Raw genomic sequence first — 24089 nt, forward strand, 5'->3', positions numbered from 1 at the left:
CGATTCAACTTTACAGATAGTAACCGACGTTTAAAAACGTCTGTTTTGCCGCGTTTGCGTTAAGAAGCTTTTTTCAAATGGTCAAAAATTAAAAATGCCTGTAAACGACATGTTCTTAAACACAAGTTATCGCGTTTTCAAGCCGTTACAGGCGTTTGGAGTTTCAAATGCCTCTAAACATCCGTCCTGAACGCATTTGTTCTGCTTTCCAAAAAATGCTTCTAAACGCAACTGTCTAGAAAGGACTATAAGTCCTCATGCACATGGACGTTTTTACAGCTGCTTTTTTGAGCTTTTTTTGCAGCTTAAAAAGGCCTGTCTATGTTAGTCTATGGCTTCATGCCCACCTAGGCGTTTTTGAGCTGCAAGTGGCATAAGCGTTTTTAAGCTGTAAAAAAAACCCAGGACCAGTGCGTTCTGAAAGACGTTTTTCAGCTGTAAAAACGTTCTAACACTGAAAAACGCTCAAAAACGCTCAAAAACGCTCAAAACGCTAACGCGGAAAAACGCTCAAAAACGCTATTGCAAAAACGCTGAAAAAAGCTGAAAAAAGTTAAAAAAATTCACTGCAAAGATACTGGCGTTTTCATAACGTTTTTTTAACAGCCTGTGTGCATGAGGGCTAAATGACCCTGTGTACATCTACTGATAAGATAACAGAGAAGAGTTCAGGGGCAGCAGAAAAAAAAAAACACCCAACTGTTCCTAAACATCCATTTACCACCAGCAGTGTACATGAATCCCTAGAGTGTTAAGACAAACCATTTAACCACTTGCAGACCGCCGCACGACTATATACGTCGGCAGAATGGCACGGGCAGGCAAAAGGACTTATATGTACGTCCTTGCCTGCCCGCGGGTGGGGGGTCCGATCGGACCCCCCCCGGTGCCTGCGGCGGTCGGCAAATCTCCCCCGGCGATCGGAGGTGAGGGGGAGGCCATCCATTCGTGGCCCCCCCCTCGCGATCGCTCTCAGCCAATGGGATCATTTCCCTGCCTCTGTATTGTACACAGAGGCAGAGGAAATGATGTCATCTCTCCTCGGCTCGGTATTTTCCGTTCCGGGCCGAGGAGAGAAGACTGCAATGTAAGTGCACCAACACACTACACACAGTAGAACATGCCAGGCACACTAAACACCCCGATCCCCCCCCGATCCCCCCCAATCACCCCCCCCCTGTCACAAACTGACACCAAGCAGGTTTTTTTTTTTTTTTTTTTTTCTGATTACTGTATTGGTGTCAGTTTGTGACAGTTACAGTGTCAGGGCAGTGAGTGTTAGGCCCCCTGTAGGTCTAGGGTACCCCCCTACCCCCCCTAATAAAGTTTTAACCCCTTGATCACCCCGTCACCAGTGTCGCTAAGCGATCATTTTTCTGATCGCTGTATTAGTGTCGCTGGTGACGCTAGTTAGGGACGTAAATATTTAGGTTCGCCGTCAGCGTTTTATAGCGACAGGGACCCCCATATACTACCGAATAAATGTTTTAACCCCTTGATTGCCCCCTAGTTAACCCTTTCACCACTGATCACTGTATAACCGTTACGGGTGACGCTGGTTAGTTTGTTTATTTTTTATAGTGTCAGGGCACCCGCCGTTTATTACCGAATAAAGATTTAGCCCCCTGATCGCCCGGCGGTGATATGCGTCGCCCCAGGCAGCGTCAGATTAGCGCCAGTACCGCTAACACCCACGCACGCAGCATACGCCTCCCTTAGTGGTATAGTATCTGTACAGATCAATATCTGATCCGATCAGATCTATACTAGCGTCCCCAGCAGTTTAGGGTTCCCAAAAACGCAGTGTTAGCGGGATCAACCCAGATACCTGCTAGCAACTGCGTTTTGCCCCTCCGCCCAGCTCGGCCCAGCCCACCCAAGTGCAGTATCGATCGATCACTGTCACTTACAAAACACTAAACGCATAACTGCAGCGTTCGCAGAGTCAGGCCTGATCCCTGCGATCGCTAACAGTTTTTTTGGTAGCATTTTGGTGAAATGGCAAGCACCAGCCCCAGGCAGCGTCAGGTTAGTGCCAGTACCGCTAACACCCACGCACGCACCGTACACCTCCCTTAGTGGTATAGTATCTGAACGCATCAATATCTGATCCGATCAGATCTATACTAGCGTCCCCAGCAGTTTAGGGTTCCCAAAAACGCAGTGTTAGCGGGATCAACCCAGATACCTGCTAGCAACTGCGTTTTACCCCTCCGCCCGGCCCAGCCCAGCCCACCCAAGTGCAGTATCGATCGATCACTGTCACTTACAAAACACTAAATGCATAACTGCAGCGTTCGCGGAGTCAGGCCTGATCCCTGCGATCGCTAACAGTTTTTTTTGTAGCGTTTTGGTGAACTGGCAAGCACCAGCCCCAGGCAGCGTCAGGTTAGCGCCAGTACTGCTAACACCCACGCACGCACCGTACACCTCCCTTAGTGGTATAGTATCTGAACTGATCAATATCTGATCCGATCAGATCTATACTGGCGTCCCCAGCAGTTTAGGGTTCCCAAAAACGCAGTGTTAGCGGGATCAGCCCAGATACCTGCTAGCACCTGCGTTTTGCCCCTCCGCCCGGCCCAGCCCAGCCCACCCAAGTGCAGTATCAATCGATCACTGTCACTTACAAAACACTAAATGCATAACTGCAGCGTTCGCAGAGTCAGGCCTGATCCCTGCGATCATTAACAGTTTTTTTGGTAGCGTTTTGGTGAACTGGCAAGCGCCAGCGGCCTAGTACACCCCGGTCGTAGTCAAACCAGCACTGCAGTAACACTTGGTGACGTGGCGAGTCCCATAAGTGCAGTTCAAGCTGGTGAGGTGGCAAGCACAAATAGTGTCCCGCTGCCACCAAGAAGACAAACACAGGCCCGTCATGCCCATAGTGCCCTTCCTGCTGCATTCGCCAATCCTAATTGGGAACCCACCACTTCTGCAGCGCCCGTACTTCCCCCATTCACATCCCCAACCAAATGCAGTCGGCTGCATGAGAGGCATTTTTATGTCCTCCCGAGTACCCCTACCCAACGAACCCCCCCGAAAAAGATGTTGTGTCTGCAGCAAGCGCGGATATAGGCGTGACACCCGTTATTATTGTCCCTCCTGTCCTGACAATCCTGGTCTTTGCATTGGTGAATGTTTTGAATAGAGGTCGACCGATATATCGGCCGGCCGATATATCGGCCGATATTTGGCGTTATTTACTTAATCGGCATCGGCCGATTGTGCTGATAAAAAAGGCCGATTGTAACTTCAGCCGTGACTTGCAAATGACTTCTGTAATAGAAGTTAATGCAAGTTGCCTTAAGTTATCTGTGAAGTTTTCTTCTCTCCTCCTCTGGGCAGCCTGCCAAGTCTGATAAGAAGATACATTTGTATCTTTCAGGTTCTTTTTATCAATAGACTGAACTCCGTGGAGAAGTTTTCAGTTTAACCATTTAAAGACTAAATCTTTTCTGACACTTGTTGCTTACAAGTAAAAATCCTGTATTTTCTGCTAGAAAATCACTTAGAACCCCCAAACATTATATATATTTTTTTAGCAGAGACCCTAGGGAATAAAATGGTGATTGTTGCAATATTTTATGTCACACGGTATTTGCGCAGCGGTCTTTCAAACGCAATTTAAAAAAAAAAAAAAATACAGTAATGAATTAAAAAAAAAAACCTAAGCAGTAAAGTTAGCCCATTTTTTTTCGTCCAAAAGTTTTGATTACCTGTTTTTGTGTATTTAATATTTAAGATAGTTTTTTTTTTTTTTTTTTTTTTTCGTTTTCTAAATTATACATACAAGTGAACTGATTGGAGGTTTGTTTTGTTTAATGTTTAAATGAAAAAAAATTTCTGCATTACTTAAGGTTGCTTTCACACTGGAGCAGGCATGCGTTGATGGTAAAACGCTGCTAGTTTTAGCGGCGCTTTACCGTCATTTTAGAGGCGCTATTCAGCTGCTAGCGGGGCGCTTATAACCCAGCTAGCGGCCGAGGAAGGGGTTAAATGCGCCCCTGAAGCGCCGCTGCCAAAACGCTTTGCAGGCGCTTCGGCAGCGGTGCACATTCATTTCAATGGGCAGGAGTGGTGGAGGAGCGGTATACACCGCTCCAAAGATGCCGTTTGCAGGACTTTTTTTACATCCTGCCAGCGCATCGCCTCAGTGTGAAAGCACTCGGGATATCACACTGAGACTGCAGGGGAGCCATTTTACAGGCACTTTACAGGCGCTATTTTTAGCCCAAAAGCGCCTGAAAAACTCCCCAGTGTAAAAATCTAACTGTTAGATTTTATGAGATGAAGGGAAAAAAGAAAAAAAAAAAAATCGGCCAAATATATCGGCCCAAAAAAATCGGCATCACATATCGGCCATCGGCCACCGCGATTTCTAAATATCGGCATCGGCATCGGCCAGAGAAAAACCCATATCGGTCGACCTCTAGTTTTGAACGCTACCATTCACTAGTTGAGTATTAGCGTAGGGTACAGCATTGCACAGACTAGGCACACTTTCACAGGGTCTCCCAAGATGCCATCGCATTTTGAGAGACCCGAACCTGGAACCGGTTACAGTTATAAAAGTTACAGTTACAAAAAAAGTGTAAAAAAAAAAAAAAAAAAAAAAAACACAAACAAAAATATAAAATAAAAAATAATAGTTGTCGTTTTATTGTTCTCTCTCTATTCTCTCTCTCTCTATTCTCTCTATTGTTCTGCTCTTTTTTACTGTATTCTATTCTGCAATGTTTTATTGTTATTATGTTTTATCATGTTTGCTTTTCAGGTCTGCAATTTTTTATACTTTACCGTTTACTGTGCTTTATTGTTAACCATATTTTTGTCTTCAGGTACAGCATTCACGACTTTGAGTGGTTATACCAGAATGATGCTTGCAGGTTTAGGTATCATCTTGGTATCATTCTTTTCAGCCAGCGGTCGGCTTTCATGTAGAAGCAATCCTAGCGGCTAATTAGCCTCTAGACTGCTTTTACAAGCAGTGGGAGAGAATGCCCCCCCCCCCCCCCACCGTCTTCCGTGTTTTTCTCTGGCTCTCCTGTCTCAACAGGGAACCTGAGAATGCAGCCGGTGATTCAGCCAGCTGACCATAGAGCTGATCAGAGACCAGAGTGGCTCCAAACATCTCTATGGCCTAAGAAACCGGAAGCTACGAGCATTTCATGACTTAGATTTCGCCGGATGATAGACCCCAATTTTTTCAAAAAAGAGTACCTGTCACTACCTATTGCTATCATAGGGGATATTTACATTCCCTGAGATAACAATAAAAATGATTAAAAAAAAAAAAAAAAAAAAAAATGAAAGGAACAGTTTTAAAATAAGATAAAAAAGCAAAAAAATAATAAAAAAAAAAAAAAAAAAAGCACCCCTGTCCCCCCTGCTCTCGCGCTAAGGCGAACGCAAGCGTCGGTCTGGCGTCAAATGTAAACAGCAATTGCACCATGCATGTGAGGTATCACCGCGACGGTCAGATCGAGGGCAGTAATTTTAGCAGTAGACCTCCTCTGTAAATCTAAAGTGGTAACCTGTAAAGGCTTTTAAAGGCTTTTAAAAATGTATTTATTTTGTTGTCACTGCACGTTTGTGCGCAATTGTAAAGCATGTCATGTTTGGTATTCATGTACTCGGCCTAGGATCATCTTTTTTATTTCATCAAACATTTGGGCAATATAGTGTGTTTTAGTGCATTAAAATGTAAAAAAGTGTGTTTTTTCCCCAAAAAATGCGTTTGAAAAATCGCTGCGCAAATACTGTGTGAAAAAAAAAAATTAAACACCCACCATTTTAATCTGTAGGGCATTTGCTTTAAAAAAAATATATAATGTGTGGGGGTTCAAAGTAATTTTCTTGCAAAAAAAAATAATTTTTTCATGTAATCAAAAAGTGTCAGAAAGGGCTTTGTCTTCAAGTGGTTAGAAGAGTGGGTGATGTGTGACATAAGCTTCTAAATGTTGTGCATAAAATGCCAGGACAGTTCAAACCCCCCCAAATGACCCCATTTTGGAAAGTAGACACCCCAAGCTATTTGCTGAGAGGCATGTCGAGTCCACGGAATATTTTATATTGTGACACAAGTTGCGGGAAAGAGACAATTATTTTTTTTTTTTTTTTTTTGCACAAAGTTGTCACTAAATTATATATTGCTCAAACATGCCATGGGAATATGTGAAATTACACCCCAAAATACATTCTGTTGCTTCTCCTGTGGCACAAACCCCCCCCAAATGACCCCATTTTGGAAAGTAGACACCCCAAGCTATTTGCTGAGATTTATAGTGAGTATTTTGCAGACCTCACTTTTTGTCACAAAGTTTTGAAAATTAAAAAAAGAAAAAAAAAAATTTTTTTTTTTGTCTTTCTTCATTTTCAAAAACAAATGAGCTGCAAAATACTCACCATGCCTCTCAGCAAATAGCTTGGGGTGTCTACTTTCCAAAATGGGGTCATTTGGGGGGGTTTGTGCCACCTGGGCATTCCATGGCCTCCGAAACTGTGATAGGCAGTGAAGAGTGAAATCAAAAATGTACACCCTTAGAAATCCTGAAGGCGGTGATTGGTTTTCGGGGTCCCGTACGCGGCTAGGCTCCTAAAAAGTCCCACACATGTGGTATCCCCGTACTCAAGAGAAGCAGCAGAATGTATTTTGGGCTGCAATTCCACATATGCCCATGACCTGTGTGAGCAATATATCATTTAGTGACAACTTTGTGCAAAAAAAAAATAAATAAATAAATTGTCACTTTCCCGCAACTTGTGTCAAAATATAAAATATTCCATGGACTCAACATGCCTCTCAGCAAATAGCTTGGGGTGTCCACTTTCCAAAATGGGGTCATTTGGGGGGGGTTTGTGCCATCTGGGCATTTTATGGCCTTCAAAACTGTGATAGGTAGTGAGGAGTAAAATCAAAAATGTACGCCCTTAGAAATCCTGAAGGCAGTGATTGGTTTTCGGGGCCCCGTATGCGGCTAGGCTCCCAAAAAGTCCCACACATGTGGTATCCCCATACTCAGGAGAAGCAGCTAAATGTATTTTGGGGTGCAATTCCACATATGCCCATGGCCTGTGTGAGCAATATATCATTTAGTGACAACTTTTTGTAATTTTTTTTTTTTCATTATTCAATCACTTGGGACAAAAAAAATGAATATTCAATGGGCTCAACATGCCTCTCAGCAATTTCCTTGGGGTGTCTACTTTCCAAAATGGGGTCATTTGGGGGGGTTTGTACTGCCCTGCCATTTTAGCACCTCAAGAAATGACATAGGCAGTCATAAATTAAAGACTGTGTAAATTCCAGAAAATGTACCCTAGTTTGTAGGCGCTATAACTTTTGCGCAAACCAATAAATATACACTTATTGACATTTTTTTTACCAAAGACATGTGGCCAAATACATTTTGGCCTAAATGTATGACTAAAATTGAGTTTATTGGATTTTTTTTAGAACAAAAAGTAGAAAATATCATTTTTTTTCAAAATTTTCGGTCTTTTTCCGTGTATAGCGCAAAAAATAAAAACGGTAGAGGTGATCAAATACCATCAAAAGAAAGCTCTATTTGTGGGAAGAAAAGGACGCAAATTTCATTTGGTTACAGCATTGCATGACCGCGCAATTAGCAGTTAAAGCGACGCAGTGCCAAATTGTAAAAAGTGCTCTGGTCAGGAAGGGGGTAAATCCTTCCGGGGCTGAAGTGGTTAAAGTGGTTCTAAAGTCAAGTAATTTGTATTGCCCCCTCACCTCCCTATATACATACCCGAGTCCTATCTCCATTCAGTGCTGTGCCTATCTGCAGCAGTGCTTGTCTTCCTCTCCTCAAAAGGACACAGAGGCAGCAGCAGTCATTCAAATCCTGTGAGGTGGAAGTGGAGGGTGTGATTAAGATGCACTGTGTTGTCTATAAACGCACACAGCTTGGCTCAGGTGTGAGTCCACAGGTGTGCCACCATAGGAAGCGGCTTACTATCATGGCATGCTCAGAAGTGAAGCCAAGAGCATCGGTGGGGGATCCCAGAATTGAAGATTCGGCCAGCTCTGTGCAATACCACTGCACAGAACCGTTAAGTATAACATGTTTGGTATTCTAGAAAAAAAAAAAAAAAAATTACACTATCTATATACCCTTTACAACAACTTTAACACTAACAGGGGAGCTTACAATAGTAAGCTTTTATGTAAAACCTAAATCCAAAAAGGAAATAATCTCCAGTTCACACCACATTTTTATTTATTTTTATTTATTTATTTCAGGTACTTATATAGCGCTGTCAATTTACGCAGCACTTTACATTTACATTGTACATTCACATCAGTCCCTACCCTCAAGGAGCTTACAATCTAAGGTCCCTAACCCACATTCATACATACTAGGGCCAATTTAGACAGGATCTGATTAACCTACCAGCATGACTTTAGAGTGTGGGAGGAAACCGGAGTACCCGGAGGAAACCCACGCAGGCACAGGGAGAACATGCAAACTCCAGGCAGATGATGTCGTGATTCAAACCAGCGACCCTTTTTGCTGCTGGGTGAAAGTGCTAACCACTACACCACTGTGCTGCCCTCGTGCACCACATGCAGTCCAGCGTTTTTTCTGCATCAAAACCGCATGGAAAGTAGGTTATATGGTTTCTAACAGCATAGTTCACACCAGTGTGGTCAATTCCAGAAAAAAAAAAAAAATAGAACATGCTGCATTTTTCCTACACTGGAAAGTAGTAAAATGCATCAAAAAGACATCAGACCCCAGTACAGTGATAAAAAAAAAAAAAAAAAAATGTATCCGGAACCAGTTAAAAATGCACATGCAGAAAACGCATCAGGAGTGGACCTGGAGTGCGTTTTTGTGGCGTGAACCAGCCCAAAAAGCAGAACTGAATCCAATGATTTAACGGTTACAAAAAACAGTTACATTCCTGAAATGTTGGGAATCCTGTCACATTTGCTGGTGTCCTCAACCAAAACATCAAATGGCAGGTATCCTAACTGATCACATGTGCAGCACCATGGCAGTTACAGTTTAAACAGGCCAAGATAGCAGCTTCCCCATCTGTAGAGGATAGGTAAGTTTAGTTCCGCTTTAACACACCCCTTCCCCCTAGACCAGTGATGGCGAACCTTGGCACTCCAGATGTTTTGAAACTACATTTCCCATGATGCTCAACTATACTTCAGAGTGCAAGAGCATCATGGGAAATGTAGTTCCAAAACATTTGGGGTGCCAAGGTTCGCCATCACTGCCCTAGACCAACAAGCTGCTTGCTATTCCAAAGGCGTCTCTGTTGCTCCTTCACCAGAGTGGAATCCCTCTTAATACAGGTGGTGTGTTACTGGCCAGATCACTACATCTAAGCTACAGTATATTACATTTTTGTGGGGATAAAGCACAGGCGCCAATCTGAGTGTATTATTAGAGTAAATTTATTACGCAGGTAGATACAAAAGGTGAAGTGACAATAGGCATTGGGCACAAAGTGTAGAGCATCCAGGTTGACGGTACAGATGGAAGGCCTCTACGGTGAATGCTCAGAACGGGCCACGCCGGTGGTAGCTGACACTTCCTTGAGTCTGAAACGCACAGGGAGCCGGGGATGATGTCACTTCCGGGACGTGGTGAACCAATAGACTGACGCGTTTACGGAGCATGTGCTCCTTCTTCAGGCCTTGACATTTTTGTTTTAATACCACTTACCTGCTCCTAAATAACTTCCCATGTTCCATGCACAGTCAGTTTATTCTAAGTATCTGGGAGTTGGCAGAGACCGATGGCGAATTCTCATGCTTGTGCCATCAGCTTCTGGTGGAGGGGCACTACAGGGCATTTGTACACATGCAAGAAAACGCACTGTGAGCTTGTGGCTTAGCAACTCACTGCTCGCTGTTACATAGTAATCCTAGGGGCAGCAGGGCCCAGCGTATGCCGAACACTCAGTAGTGTTGCCTTGTAGCACAAAACGAAACAAAGTAGAAGATAATTTTTAGCATTAGGAAGGGTGGGCAGAGGGAAAAAATAAAATAGCTTGCGAGATTTAAGTTCCACATTAGAGCGCTTTCATATAGTCTATTAAATCCCTTTCACGCTGGGGCCGCGGCAAGCGCTGCTCGTTTTAGCGGCGTTCTTCTGCTGCTAGCGGGGAGCTTTTAACCCCAACGCTTCCGAAGTGCTGCCCAGTCATTACAATGGGCAGGGGGTGTTTTGGAAGCCCTCAACCCACCCCAAACATGCTGCTTGCAGGACTTTTTCTAATGTCCCGCAAGCACACCACCCCAGTGTGAAAGCCCCCATTGCAGAGAATGGGAGGCAGTTTTCAGGCGCTATTTCTAGTGTTAAAACATCTACTCAGTGTGAAAGGGGTCTTAACCTCAATACCGGGCACTTTCGCACCTTCCTGCCCAGGCCAATTTTCAGCATTTCGGTTTTGATTGGACACGGCTGATCACGTGTGTTACCTAGATCGCAGTTGCGGTGTGTCAGACTGACAACAACGATCGTCATGATGCGTGCCCCCAGTGGCGCACAGCGGCTTGATATCCTGAAAGACGTCCGGTCAGGATTTCGCAACCACTTTGCCGCCGTCTTTTTGCTATATGGAGGGCGGCAAGTGGTTAAAGTGGGGGGGGGGGTGTTTGCAGTGTTTTCTGTCAATGCTCCAAAAAAAGTCCTATATGCTGCATTTTCAATGTGCTTTCAGAAAACGTACCAAAAACACCCACTCTAATAGAAATCTATAGGAAAGGGCAGCTAAGCCGCATGAAAACAGCAGGAACGCTGCACTCCAAACAAACCGCAGTGTAAAAGCTCCCAGAAGCTCCATTCACGTTTGGGATCTATGGCAGAATCGCTGTGATTCTGCCCACGATTTCACATCACACTACATTTGCAAAATGCATGTTTGGGTGACATTCATTTTCAATGACACCTAAAAGGTGGTGCGTTTTTTGCTAACCGCAACACGCGAAGCTGGTCACCCAAAAGAAGCTCCTGCTACTGTTTAACAGACAAGCTTCCTGGCAAAACCGCACTGCATTTTAGGTGCCATTGAAAATGAATGGTACCCAAACATGCATTTTTGAGATTGTAGTGCGATTTCAGATCACAGCAGAATCGCTTTGATTCTGCCCAAGATCCCAAAACACCAAATGTGAATGGAGCTTTAAGATCTGCCCATATATTAGTAGAGAGGTAATAGAAGAGCCCCCCTGTACTTAGAAGATGACTGCATAGGTGCCTATACTATGGACAGGCCTGTACTGGTTCCATAAAGTGCTCCTAGGTATTCAGTCGGACCCTGGCCACCATACACGCCGCCCCTGACATTTCTATCCTTGCATGCGTTCACAGGTCTTCCCTATAATATCCGCCATTACCGTGTATGAGAATAATCCGCCTTATGAGCGCCCCTCGTCTCCGCTCCGCTCTCCTCCTGCTCCGCACACACAACTCCTCCTCCAGGAAACGCCGCGGGCGGGAAAGACGAGCTGTACTGCGCAGGAGCGGAATTCCCGCCTTCCGACCAGGGCCGCCTTCCTCAGCTGTGCATACATGCCTGGCTGGAAGGACGCTGAGGGGTCCAGTGAGGGACGTCCTGGTTTTGTGTTACTTGTATCTCTAGGCTTTTTGATGCTGACTGGTGTCATTAATCATCAAGGGCTTCAGCTTGTAATTAGTAGCATGAATAATGGGGGGGGGGAAACGTATGGAAGCGGCTGTTGAATCAGAGCCTATTGCCGGCAACGTCACCGATCGAATCGGTGCGACCGCACCAATTCCCAATGGTAGTTGTGAACTACATTTGGCGAATTTGGGGGCGATTTTAATAGACATCTGTGCATGAAGCTGCACAGATGTCTCCCAAATCGCCCCCGAAGTCGAACTGAAATGCCGGTTCAAAATTGTGTGAGTTCAGCTGAACGATCGATTTCAAACCCGCATTCAGTGTGAACCGGGGCTAAAGCAAAGGCCCGCCTAGAGAATAAAATGGTGGGTGTTGCAATATTTTATGTAACGGTATTTACACAGTGGTTTTTCAAATGCAACTTTTTTTTTTAACCGGTTCCCGACTGGCTCGTGCAGATTACTGCGGCATAATGGCTCTCCTGGGCAAAATCCCGTATATATATATATATAAACCATAACTCTGTATCAAAGAAAGATACCCATGTACTATTTGTTGTAAAAAATGTTCATATCAATAATATAATGTGCCGTACACCAAAACCCCGTAGAAATTGTGCAAAGAGTTCTTCTTTAGTGATAAAAGGCCGTGCTGTACTTTCTGGCAGTCACCCCCCAATATGGTTGCACTCACCGGAACACCCCACCCCTGCAGGGGTACAAGCGTGTGATGTTGATCCTGTCTCCCCGGTTGTATGGGTGCCAGTATCCTTCCACACGTCCCAATCCTGAACGCAGCTGCTTGCATACAAGGAGGTGGGGACTTCCTGTCCCTTGATGTGATAAAGGTCCCCACTGGATATCCACAAAGCAGGCCCCTGGTGGGCGGGTTGCGGGCTCCGGCAGGCAGCTGCGGGCTTACCACTGCCGCTGGAGCCTGCAACTCGCCAGAGCCTGCCGCTGCCCACTAAAGCCCACCTCTGCCACCGGAGCCCCCTGCCAGCCAAAGCCCGCAGCTGCCTGCCGGAGCCGGCAACCCGCCCACCAGGGGCCTGCTTTGTGGATATCCAGTGGGGACCTTTATCACATCAAGGGACAGGAAGTCCCCACCTCGTTGTATGCAAGCAGCTACGTTCAGGATTGGGACGTGTGGAAGGATACTGGCACCCATACAACCGGGGAGACAGGATCAACATCACACGCTTGTACCCCTGCAGGGGTGGGGTGTTCCGGTGAGTGCAACCATATTGGGGGGTGACTGCCAGAAAGTACAGCACAGCCTTTTATCACTAAAGAAGAACTCTTTGCACAATTTCTACAGGGTTTTGGTGTACGGCACATTATATTATTGATATGAACATTTTTTACAACAAATAGTACATGGGTATCTTTCTTTGATACAGAGTTACGGTTTTGACACATTATTAATGATTTATTATTATGGTTCTTGCACATTAATGCACTATGGTTTGATAACCACATATTTGGGCACTTGTCACTTTATAATTATTAATTAGAAGATTTATATATGTTATATAATGGTGATGATTTAAAATTTGTGTTATTGTTTGGATTTAAGGTAGCAAATCCTTTTTATCACCAAATAAGGATTTCACTAAATTAGGGATACATTGCGTTTTTTTGGGAGTTTTGTACTATAACAAATTTATCCACTTTCAGACGATCCCTGAAAACTCATCTCTTCAAAGAAGCCTATCTGGCCCCCACCTAACAACTGTACATTTATCTTCTCAATCAGCACATCACCCATAGTTATTACCTCTTGTATCTCTTGACCTTCCCTCTTAGATTGTAAGCTCTAAGGAGCAGGGCCCTCTGATTCCTACTGTATCAAATTGTATTGTATTTGTACTGTCTACCCTCAAGTTGTAAAGTGCTACGTAAACTGTTGGCGCTATATAAATACTGTATAATAATAATAATAATAATAATGTCTCTCAAATCGCCCCCGAAGTCGAACTGAAATGCCGGTTCAAAATTGTGTGAGTTCAGCTGAACGATCGATTTCAAACCCGCATTCAGTGTGAACCGGGGCTAAAGCAAAGGCCCGCCTAGAGAATAAAATTGTGGGTGTTGCAATTTTTTATGTAACGGTATTTACACAGTGGTTTTTCAAATGCAACTTTTTTTTTTAACCGGTTCCCGACTGGCTCGTGCAGATTTACTGCGGCACAATGGCTCTCCTGGGCAAAATCCCATATATATATATATATATATATACGGCAGGGGACCTGATGCGCGTGGCCTTCGGTTGTGATCGCCGACGGCCAAGCACGAGCGCCAGCACGGGAATTTGTGTGTGTAAACACACAAATCCCTGTGCTGTCAGAGGAGAGGAGACATGTCTTGTGTTCCTAGTAAGCAGGAACAACGATATGTCTCCTCTCCTAGTCAGTCCAATCTCTCACAGTTAGAACACACTGAAGGAACACATTTAACCTCTTGATCACCCCCTAGTGTTAATCCACTTCCAGCCAGTGACATTTGCACAGTAATTAGTGCATATTTGTGTCAAAAGTGTCCAATCTGTCCGTCGCAATGTCGTAGTCCCGCTAAAAATCGCTGATCACCGCCATTACTAGTAACAAATAAATAATAAAAATGCCATAAATCTTTCCCATAGTTTGTAGACGCTATAACTTTTGCACAAACCAATCAATATACGCTTATTGCGATTTTTTTTTTTTTTTTACCAAAAATATGTAGAAGAATATATATTGGCCTAAACTGATGAAGAAATTAGTTTTATTTTTTTTTTTTTTAATTTGGGGGATATTTATTATAGCAAAAAGTAAAAAATATTGTTTTTTCTTTTTCAAAATTGTTGCTCTTTTTCTGTTTATAGCGCAAAAAATAAAAACTGCAGAGGTGATCAAATACCACCAAAAGAAAGCTCTATTTGTGGGGAAAAAAGGACATCAATTTCATTTGGGTACAGCATTGCATGACCACACACTTGGCAGTTAAAGCGACTCAGTGCCAGATTGTAAAAAGTGCGGCCTGAAATGTTCAGCTGAACTCACATGACTTCAAACCCGCATTCAGTGTGAACCTAGGCTAAAGCAAAGGCCCTAGAGAATAAAATGGTGGGTGTTGCAATTTTTTATGTCACACAGTATTTGCACAGTGGGTTTTTAAATGCAACTTTTTTTTTTAAATAAACTTTAATGAGTTGTAGTGAATACAAACACAATATAATACAATTTTTCAGGGTAAAATTTAAAAGATGATGTTATACTAAGTAAACACCAATCATGTCATGCTTCAACCACTTCCAGACCACCCACTGCACATATACTGCAGCAGGGCGGCCCGGCTGCGCAAACCAACGTACCTGTACATTGGTCCGTGCATGAGATACAGTGAGCACGCTCACAGGTCCGGCAGGGATCTGCCTGTGCAAACAAGGCGGTGTTCTGCCGAGAAAGTTCCCCCCGGCGGATAAGGACCCCCCTCTACTGCGCAGGCGCAGCGCTTGCGCAGTAGGAGCTGGCGGAAATAGCCGAAGCCGAATACAATAGAAATCAGCTGTACACGGCGCCTGTAAGAGGGCCCATCGCGGGCTTGCTTCACTCACCACGCTTCGGGCACGGCCTCGCTTTGCTCGGCACTTTTTTATTCTCCCTCTAGGTCCACTTGGATGGTGGGGCTTCAACCTGGACCCAGGGCACAGGCGCCGTGTACAGCTGATTGAAGTTTTTCATCTTCGGCTATTTTCGGCGGCTCCTAGTCAATCGTACTGCGCAAGCGCTGCGCCTGCACAGTACAGGGGGGTCCTTATCCGCCAGAAGAACTTTCTCGGCAAGACACCGGATCCCTGTTCTGACAGGGGACAATATTGAGATCTGCTGTTCCTAGTGATCAGGAACAGCATTCTCTGTGTTGTCCCCAGTAAGCCCATTCCCCACACAGTTAGAACACACCCAGGGAACACAGTTTGATCACCCCCGAGGGTTAACCCCTTCCCTGCCAGTGTCATTTATACATTGATCAGTGCATTTTTTTTTAGCACTGATCACTGTAATAATGTCACTGGTCCCCAAAAAGTGTCACTTAGGGTCAGATTTGTCCGCCGCAATGTCGCAGTCCCGCCAAAAAAAAAGTCCATAAATCTATTCCATAGTTTGTAGACGCTATAATTGTGCAAACCAATAAATATACGCTTATTGCATTTTTTTTTACCAAAAATATGTAGAGTACATATTTTACATTTTATTTAAATTTTTTTGGATATGTATTATAGCAGAAAGGAAAAAAAATATATTTTTTTCATAATTGTCGCTCTTTTTTTGTTTACAAGAATTAAAACCGCAGAAGTGATCAAATACTACCAAAAGAAAACTATTTGTGGGAAAAAAAAGACATCAATTTTGTTTGGGTACAACGTCGCACGACTGCGCAATTGTCAGTTAAAGCGAGGCAATGCCGTATCTCAAAAAATGGCCTGGTCATTAAGGGGGTAATCCTTCCGGGGCTGAGGTGGTTAAAAATGCACTGCGCACACGCTTATGGAATGGCAACACACTACGGTACTTTAACCACTTCCCGCCCGCCCTATAGCAGATTGACGTCCGGGAAGTGGTTCTGTTATCCTGACTGGACGTCATATGACGTCCAGCAGGATAACATGCTGCAGCGCGCCCCCGGGGGCGCGCATCGCGGCGATCGGTGGAGCGGTGTGTCAGTCTGACACACCGCTACACTGATCTTGGTAAAAAGCCTCCGGCGGAGGCTCTTTACCACGTGATCAGCCGTGTCCAATCACGGCTGATCACGCTGTCAATAGGAAGAGCCGTTGATCGGCTCTTCCTCACTCGCGTCTGACAGACGCGATTAGAGGAGAGCCGATCGGCGGCTCTCCTGGCAGGGGGGGTCTGCGCTGATTGTTTATCAGCGCAGCCCCCCCTCAGATCACCACACTGGACCACCAGGGATCGCCACTAGGACCACCAGGGAAGGGGCAACATGTGGATGGCCAGGTATGTACCCCATGGCCATCCACATGTGCCCAGTGTGCCAAATCTGTGCCAATCAGTGCCCACAAATGCCACTGCCCAGGTGGCATTGCTGGGCAGTGATGCCCAGCAATGCCACCCTTAGGGGCATCACTGCAAACAAGCAGTGCCATCAGTGCCACCCATCAGTGTCCATTCATGCCACCTGTCAGTGCCCATCCGTGCCCATCAGTGCCCATCTATCAGTGCCCATCCATGCCCATCTGTGCCAACTATCAGTGCCACCTATGAGTGCCCATCAATGCCACCTATGAGTGCCCATCAATGCCACCTATGAGTGCCCATCTGTGCCACCAATAAGTGCCCATCTGTGCCACCTATGAGTGCCCATCAGTGCCGCATACCAGTGCCACCTATGAGTGCCCATCAGTGCCGCCTATCAGTGCCCATCAGTGCCGCCTATCAGTGCCCATCATGAGTGCCCGTCAGTGCCACCTCATCAGTGCCACCTCATTGGTGCCACCTCATCGGTGCCCATCAGTGCCGCCGTATTAGTGCCCGTCAGTGCAGCCATATCAGTGCCCGTCATTGAAGAAGAAAACGTACTTATTTACAAAAAAGTTTTAACAGAAACAAAGAAAAACTTGTTTTTTTTCAAAATTTTCGGTCTTTTTTTATTTGTTGCGCAAAAAATAAAAACCGCAGAGGTGATCAAATACCACCAAAAGAAAGCTCTATTTGTGGGAACAAAATGATAAAAAATTTGTTTGGGTACAGTGTAGCATGACCGCGCAATTGTCATTCAAATTGCGACAGCGCTGAAAGCTGAAAATTGGTCTGGACGGGAAGGTGTCTAAGTGCCTGGTATTGAAGTGGTTAAATCAGTGGTTCTCAACCCTGTCCTCAAGAACCCTCAACAGGCCATGTTTGCAGGGTTTCCTTTATCTTGCACAGGTGCTTTATATCTGAGTCAATAGCTTGGTATTATGGACAGCTATTTTAGATGAGAGAAATTCCCAAAACATGGACTGTTGGGGGTACTTGAGGACAGGGCTGAGAACCACTGATTTAAATTATCCATAGGTGATGTTTTAAAAGCCTTTGAAGGTTACCATTTTAGAATTACACAGGAGATCTGGTGCTAGAATTATTGCTCTCGCTCTGACGATCGCGGTGATACCTCCCATGTGTGGTGCGATCACTGTTTACATAGCTGCGCAGGACCGACATGGGCATTCGCCACTGCATGTGAGGACAAGGCACTTTAAAATAAATATATATATTTTATTACTTTTTTTTTTTTACACTGTAACAATTTTGTTCACTTTTATTGCTGTCAAAAGAAATGTGAATGCCCCTTGTGACAGCAATAACAGAGACAGGTACTCTTTATGGAGGGATTTCTCCTTCAATGCAGCCAATCAGACAGAGATCACCTGCTTAATTGGCAGGTTATGCGGCCAGTAAACAAACACCCGGAACCGGAGTTTCAACAACTTTAGTTCTTTTCACTGTGAGTTCGGAGCTGGATGGCACCGTCTGGAACATTACTGATTACTTTTACTTGAAAGAGAAGTAAAAGTAAAAAAAGTAAAAATAACTGATACCAGGATCATGGTTGTAGCCTCAACCATGATCCCAGAATAACCGCTTCCCGACCGCGACATATATATATGTATATATACTGCGGCCGGTAGGGAAGTGGTTAAAGAGAAGTTCCACCCAAATGTGGAAGCTCCGCTTATCTGCTTTCTCCCCCCTCTGGTGCCACATTTGGCACCTTTCGGGGGGGAGCGGATACCTGTCAAAAACAGGTATCTGCTCCCACTTCCTTGTAAGGACGCCGCAGCGACCTACGTCATTTGCGGCCCCTCCTTCTTTCCCCCTGCTGCTTTCTGGGAGACACACACAGAGGTCCCAGAAGACAGCGGGACCATTCAGAAAGCACAGTGTGACTCACGAATGCGCAGTAGCAAACAGGCTGTGAAGCGCAAGGATTCACTTCCTGTTTTCCTTAGTAGAGATGCCGGCGCCTACACCCGGAACAGAGGGACAGGTCGGCTTTGGATGCCGTCATTGCGGGCTCCCTGGACATGTAAGCAGGGTGGATTTGATTTAAATCAACTCGATTTAAATCATAATTTTTAAAGAGCAACGGTCATCTCTGTCCTGCAGCAGCTCCTCCTCTGACCCGCTGTTGACGCACCAACAGTCCCATTCACTTTAATGGGACGGCTGGTGATGTGGCAGTGATACAACAAGGTGAGGGACGTGGCGGCAGCAGGTGAGTGGATGCCCGCTAACAGGCGCTGCCATGATGAATTTAAAATAACAGGTGCTCTTTAAATGTAAGGACTCTTTCTTGCTGGTAGTTAGAATCTTTAATATTTTCAAAAAAAATTAAGGTTTCCTATTTAGAATAATAAGCTGTCAGGTTAGTAAAACAGTGATATCCGAACCGATTCAATCATACAGTTTGTAGTGTACATAGATTTGCAAAACAACAAGATAAAGGAATATTCCTGTACTTTGTTTTATCTCATGGTTACTGTGAAATTGTGTGAATGCATCAATGTAGTGCATGTTATCTCAGCTTGCAGAGCTTGGATTCATTGAATGAGTTTACCAAAAATGTAAATATTGCACAATATACAGCCTCATGCTACACGACCAAGCTCCATTTCATGCTGAATAAACTAAATTATTAATGTATCTTAAATAGAAAACTATCTTTAGATAGCTTTTTACTTTAAAAGCATTTTATTAAAATAAATTTGATAAAAATCCCAAAAAATCGATTTAAAGAAAAAAATCAGATTTAAAGTGATTGTAAGACTTCATCTTTTTTTTTTTTAAATAACAAACATATTATATTTACCTCCACTCTGCAGCTCATTTTGCACAGAGTGGCCCCGATCCTCGACTTCTGGAGTCCCTCGGCGGCTCTCGCGGCTCCTCTTATCAGATAACCCCCTAGGAGAAGAGCTCTCCCGGGGGGTCCCGAGTCCAGCATTTGCGTTCGTAGACACGAAGGTCAGACTCAGCCCCGCCCCCAGCACCCACCATGTCATTGGATTTGATTGACAGCAGCGGGAGCAAATGGCTGCGCTGCTATCAATCTATCCAATCAAGAGCCGAGACAACGGGCAGAGAGGGAGAGCGTGTCTCCGCTGAGTGAATGAAGGGGCTCGGGGAAGTAAAATGGGCGGCTGGGGGGCCGGTCACTGCCAGAAGTTTTTTCACCTTAATGGATAGGATGCATTTAGGTGAAAAAACGAAAAAGAAGGTTTATAACCCCTTTAAATTAAAAAAAAATCAGTTTCTTTTTTATTTTTGAAAACAAATCATTGATTTATATCCACCCTGATTAAAAGTCAGCAGCTACAGTATTTGTAGCTGCCGAGTTTTAATTTTTTCTCCCCCAGGCTGGAACTCTGCTTAAAAGTGGGAGTAAACTCTCTTTGTTGATTTTTACCTATAGGTAAAGCCTATAATAAGGCTTACCTATAGGTACAGTAAATATCTCCTAAACGTTCACCGTTTAGGAGATATTTACTTTAGAAGCAGCCCGTGACATCACTGTTGCATGCGCTCTAAAGGAATGGCATACCCGTGCCACTCCTTCAGAGCCCTGTGTCGTAAAAAGTGACTCCCATGCACAGGAGTGACATCATCGCTGTTCGGTCATTTATATGATGGAAGACCGGGTGAAGATGTAAGCGCCTACAACAGTGACAGCGTGCTGCTAAAGGGGTTAGTTTTCAGGTAAGTCTGTCATAATGTGCTAGTATGCAATGCATACTACTAGCACATTATAACTTAAACTGTCCAAGGCCCAATTTTTTATTTTATTTTTTGCTGCGGTTTACTACCGCTTTAAAGTAGTTCTTTAAAGACAGAAGTTTTTCTTTACCTTAATGCATTCTCTACATTGAGGTAAAAAACTTTGTGTGCAACTCCCTCTCTTTAATACTATCTGAGCTCGATAAGCCAATGAGGGAGCAGGCCTGGGTTTGAGCTGAGCTCTGTGTATCAATGGACGCACAGAGCTGGTCTGGGATCAAGATCACACGAGTGGCCTCCATAGTAATCGGCTCGCTATGGAGGCAGTCGTAAGGTGGGAGGAGCCAGGAGTGTCGACAGGGGAACCCAGAAAAGGAGGATCGGGGCTGCTCTGTGCAAAACCATTAGGGCTGGTTCACACCACAAAAATGCACTCCAGATCTGTTCCAGATGCATTTTTGCATACATGTTTTTGGCGCTTTGCGGTGTGTTTTTGATGCGTTTCCGGCTGCATTCCAGATGCTTTTTTTCTTCTTTTTTCCTGTTTTTATTTCACTGTACCCAGGGTTTTTGATGTGCTCCAGGTCATTATGGTGCATTTTTGATGCCTTTTACTGCGTTCCAGTACAGTGTAGTGCAGGAAAAGCCCTGAACTGACCGCACTGGTGTGAACTATGCTATTGGAAACCATATAACCTAATTTCCATGTGTGTTTGATGCAGAAAAAAAATGCACTGGGCTGCATGTGGTGTGAACTGGCCCTTACATAGAGTAGGTAAATATTTACTTATTTATTTCAGTTACTTATATAGAACTGTCAATTTACGCAGCACTTTACATATACATTGTACATTCACATCAGTCCCTACCCTCAAGGAGCTTACAATCTAAGGTCCCTAACTCACATTCATACATACTAGGGACAATTTAGACAGGATCCAATTAACCTACCAGCATGTCTTTGGAGTGTGGGAGGAAACCGGAGTACCGGAGAAAAGTTTCACTAGTTGTACCAGTAAATTTAGAGGCCACAATGTCCAATCGAAGGTACACTAGTGAAGAGACCTACACATTTCTGAGCATGACAGATGAGAATGAAGAGGAAGTCACCCATCTGTCAGATTCGGGCTCAGAATATGATCCTGTAGACAGCAACGGCACCCTGACAGATAGCTCTGACGACAGAGTAGTGGTCTCTGCCAAGGTCAGACACACCCGACCCCGTGCTTCTGCTGTTGTTGAGGTGCAAGAACCACAGGGCTCTCGTATGGAGCAGAGAGCCAGTACTAGTGCCGCTCATCCTTCTGGTAAACTAGCAAGTACATCCTGGTCGTACATCCAGCACTGCAGTAACACGGTGACATGGCAAGTCCCATAAGTGCAGTTCAAGCTGGTGAGGTGGCTAGCACAAGTAGTGTCCCACAGCCACCAAGAAGACAAAGACAGGCCCGTCAAGCCCATAGTGCCCTTCCTTCTCCATTTGCCAATCTGAATTGGGAGCCCACCACTTCTGCAGCACCCGTACTTCCCCCATTCACTGGCCAACCCGGAATTCAGGCGGAAACAGTTGATCTTACGTCACTTGATTTTTATTCGCTGTTTTTCACGGAAGATCTCTATAGATCTATTGTGGACCAAAGCAATTTGTATGCTGGTCAATTCATCGCCGCTAATCCCCAGTTGACCCTTGCCAGAGATTGGAGACCTATTACGGTCTCCAAATTTAAGACCTTCCTGGGCCTATCCCTCCTCATGGGCGTAACTATAAAAAGTGAGTTGCGGTCATATTGGTCCACTGACCCAATTCACCATTCACCCATGTTCTCTGCCTTCATGACCAGGGTGCGATACAAGCAGATCTTGTGGTTCATGCATTTTAATGACAAGGAACTCTGTCGTCCTCAGGGTGACCATGAATACGATCGGCTCTACAAAATTCGGCCCCTCGTAAACCACTTCAACCAACAGTTTGCAGCCTTGTTTACTCCCGATCAAGTTGTCTGCGTTGATGAGTCACTGATTAAGTTTTCTGGCCGCTTGTCATTCAACTAGTATCTTCCCAGCAAGCGTGTAATACGGGGTCAAGATGTATAAGCTCTGTGACAGGGCCACAGGCTATACATATAGTTTTATGGTTTACGAGGGAAGAGATAGTTACGTAGAGCCGGAGAACTGCCCAAACTACATAGGGAGCACTGGTAAGATTGTGTGGGACTTGGTGTCACCCTTATTTGGAAAGGGGTACCACTTGTACGTGGACAATTGTTACACAAGTGTGCCACTTTTTAGTCACTTATTTGATCATGGAATTGGCGCATTTGGCACTGTGCAATCTAATCACCGGGGCTTACCCCAGCAGCTTGTAGATTACCATCTTAGGCTGGAGGAGAGAGCCTGCTTGAGATGTAATAATTTACTTACTGTGAAGTTGAGGGATAATAAGAATGTTTTCATTCTGTCCTCCCTTCATGCAGGTACGACAGTTCAAATTACAACAGCGACTGGTGTTGTGGAGAAACCCCTCTGTGTCCACGAATACAACCTTAATATGGGAGGGGTGGACCTCAACGACCAGTTGATGGCGCCGTACTTAAAGGCCAGCCGCTGGTACAAAAAAGTGTCTGTATACTTATTCCAATTGGCTCTGCTGAACGCTTATGTGCTATACAAAGCGTCAGGACGAACTGGATCCTTCCTTAAATTCCAGGAAGAGATCATCACAGCCCTTCTGTTTCCAGACGGTCCTGTGGCCCAACTTCCCAATGCAAATGCAGTGAGCCAGCTGCATGAGAGGAATTTTTGGTATGTCTTCCCTGGTACCCTTACCAATCGATCACCCCAAAGAAGATGTCGTGTCTGTAGCAAGGGCGGATATAGGCTTGACATCCGCTATTGTTGTCCCTCCTGTCCTGACCAACCTGGTCTCTGCATCTGTGAATGTTTCGAACGCTACCACACACTAGTGGAGTATTAGCATAGGGTACAGCACTGCACAGACTAGTACACACTTTCACAGGGTCTCCAAAGATGCCATCGCATTTTTAGAGACCCAAACCTGGAACCGTTACAGTTACAGTTACAAATAAAAGTGTAAAAAAAAAAAAGTAAAAAAAATAAAATAAAAAAGCCAAAAATAGCTGTCGTTTTATTCTTTCTCTATTCTCTCTCTATTGTTCTCTCTTTATTGTTCTGCTCTGTTTTACTGTATTTTTTAACTGCATCGTTTTATTGTTACTATGTTTTATCATGTTTGCTTTTATCAGGAACCATGAATCAGACCGAGACAGAAGTAAAGTTAAATCACACTTGTTTATTAATAATAATAATAAGGTAAACAGAGTAAGCGTAGTCAAAACAAGCCAGAGTTCAGTAACCGGATCAGGTAGTCAGCCAAGCAAATGCCAGAGAGCCAGAGATAAATGTAGTAGTACAGCAAGCAGGATCAGGAGCCAGAAGGAACGTCAGCCGAGCAAGTCTTCAACAGGAACGCAGGAGAAGGATTTTGTGATGTTGACAAAGGCGAAGGCAGAGATCAAGTGAGCTGGGCGACTTTAAGTAGGTAGGACTGATGGGAGTAGTAGTAGATGGGAGCTGGCAATTCGCTGACAGCTGAGCGGCCAGCTCAGAGAAGGAAGGGCTGAGCCCATCCCTGACAGCTTTTCACGTATGTAATTCTTTTATACTTTACTGTTTACTGTGTTTT

General features: G+C 44.6%; 1 protein-coding gene across 1 annotated transcript in view; it reads right to left on the bottom strand.

Moving 5' to 3' along the window:
* LOC141127322 (gametocyte-specific factor 1-like) overlaps positions 1-11492 on the bottom strand; it is a 191605-nt gene extending 180113 nt beyond the window's left edge. The window contains exon 1 of the mRNA XM_073613637.1: positions 11381-11492. The gene's annotated coding sequence lies outside the window, so the exon portion shown is untranslated. The remainder of the gene's footprint in view (positions 1-11380) is intronic.
* Between the last annotated feature and the right edge of the window lie 12597 nt (positions 11493-24089).

The sequence above is a fragment of the Aquarana catesbeiana genome, linkage group LG02 (genome assembly GCF_042186555.1).
Source record: "Aquarana catesbeiana isolate 2022-GZ linkage group LG02, ASM4218655v1, whole genome shotgun sequence".
NCBI lineage: Eukaryota > Metazoa > Chordata > Amphibia > Anura > Ranidae > Aquarana > Aquarana catesbeiana.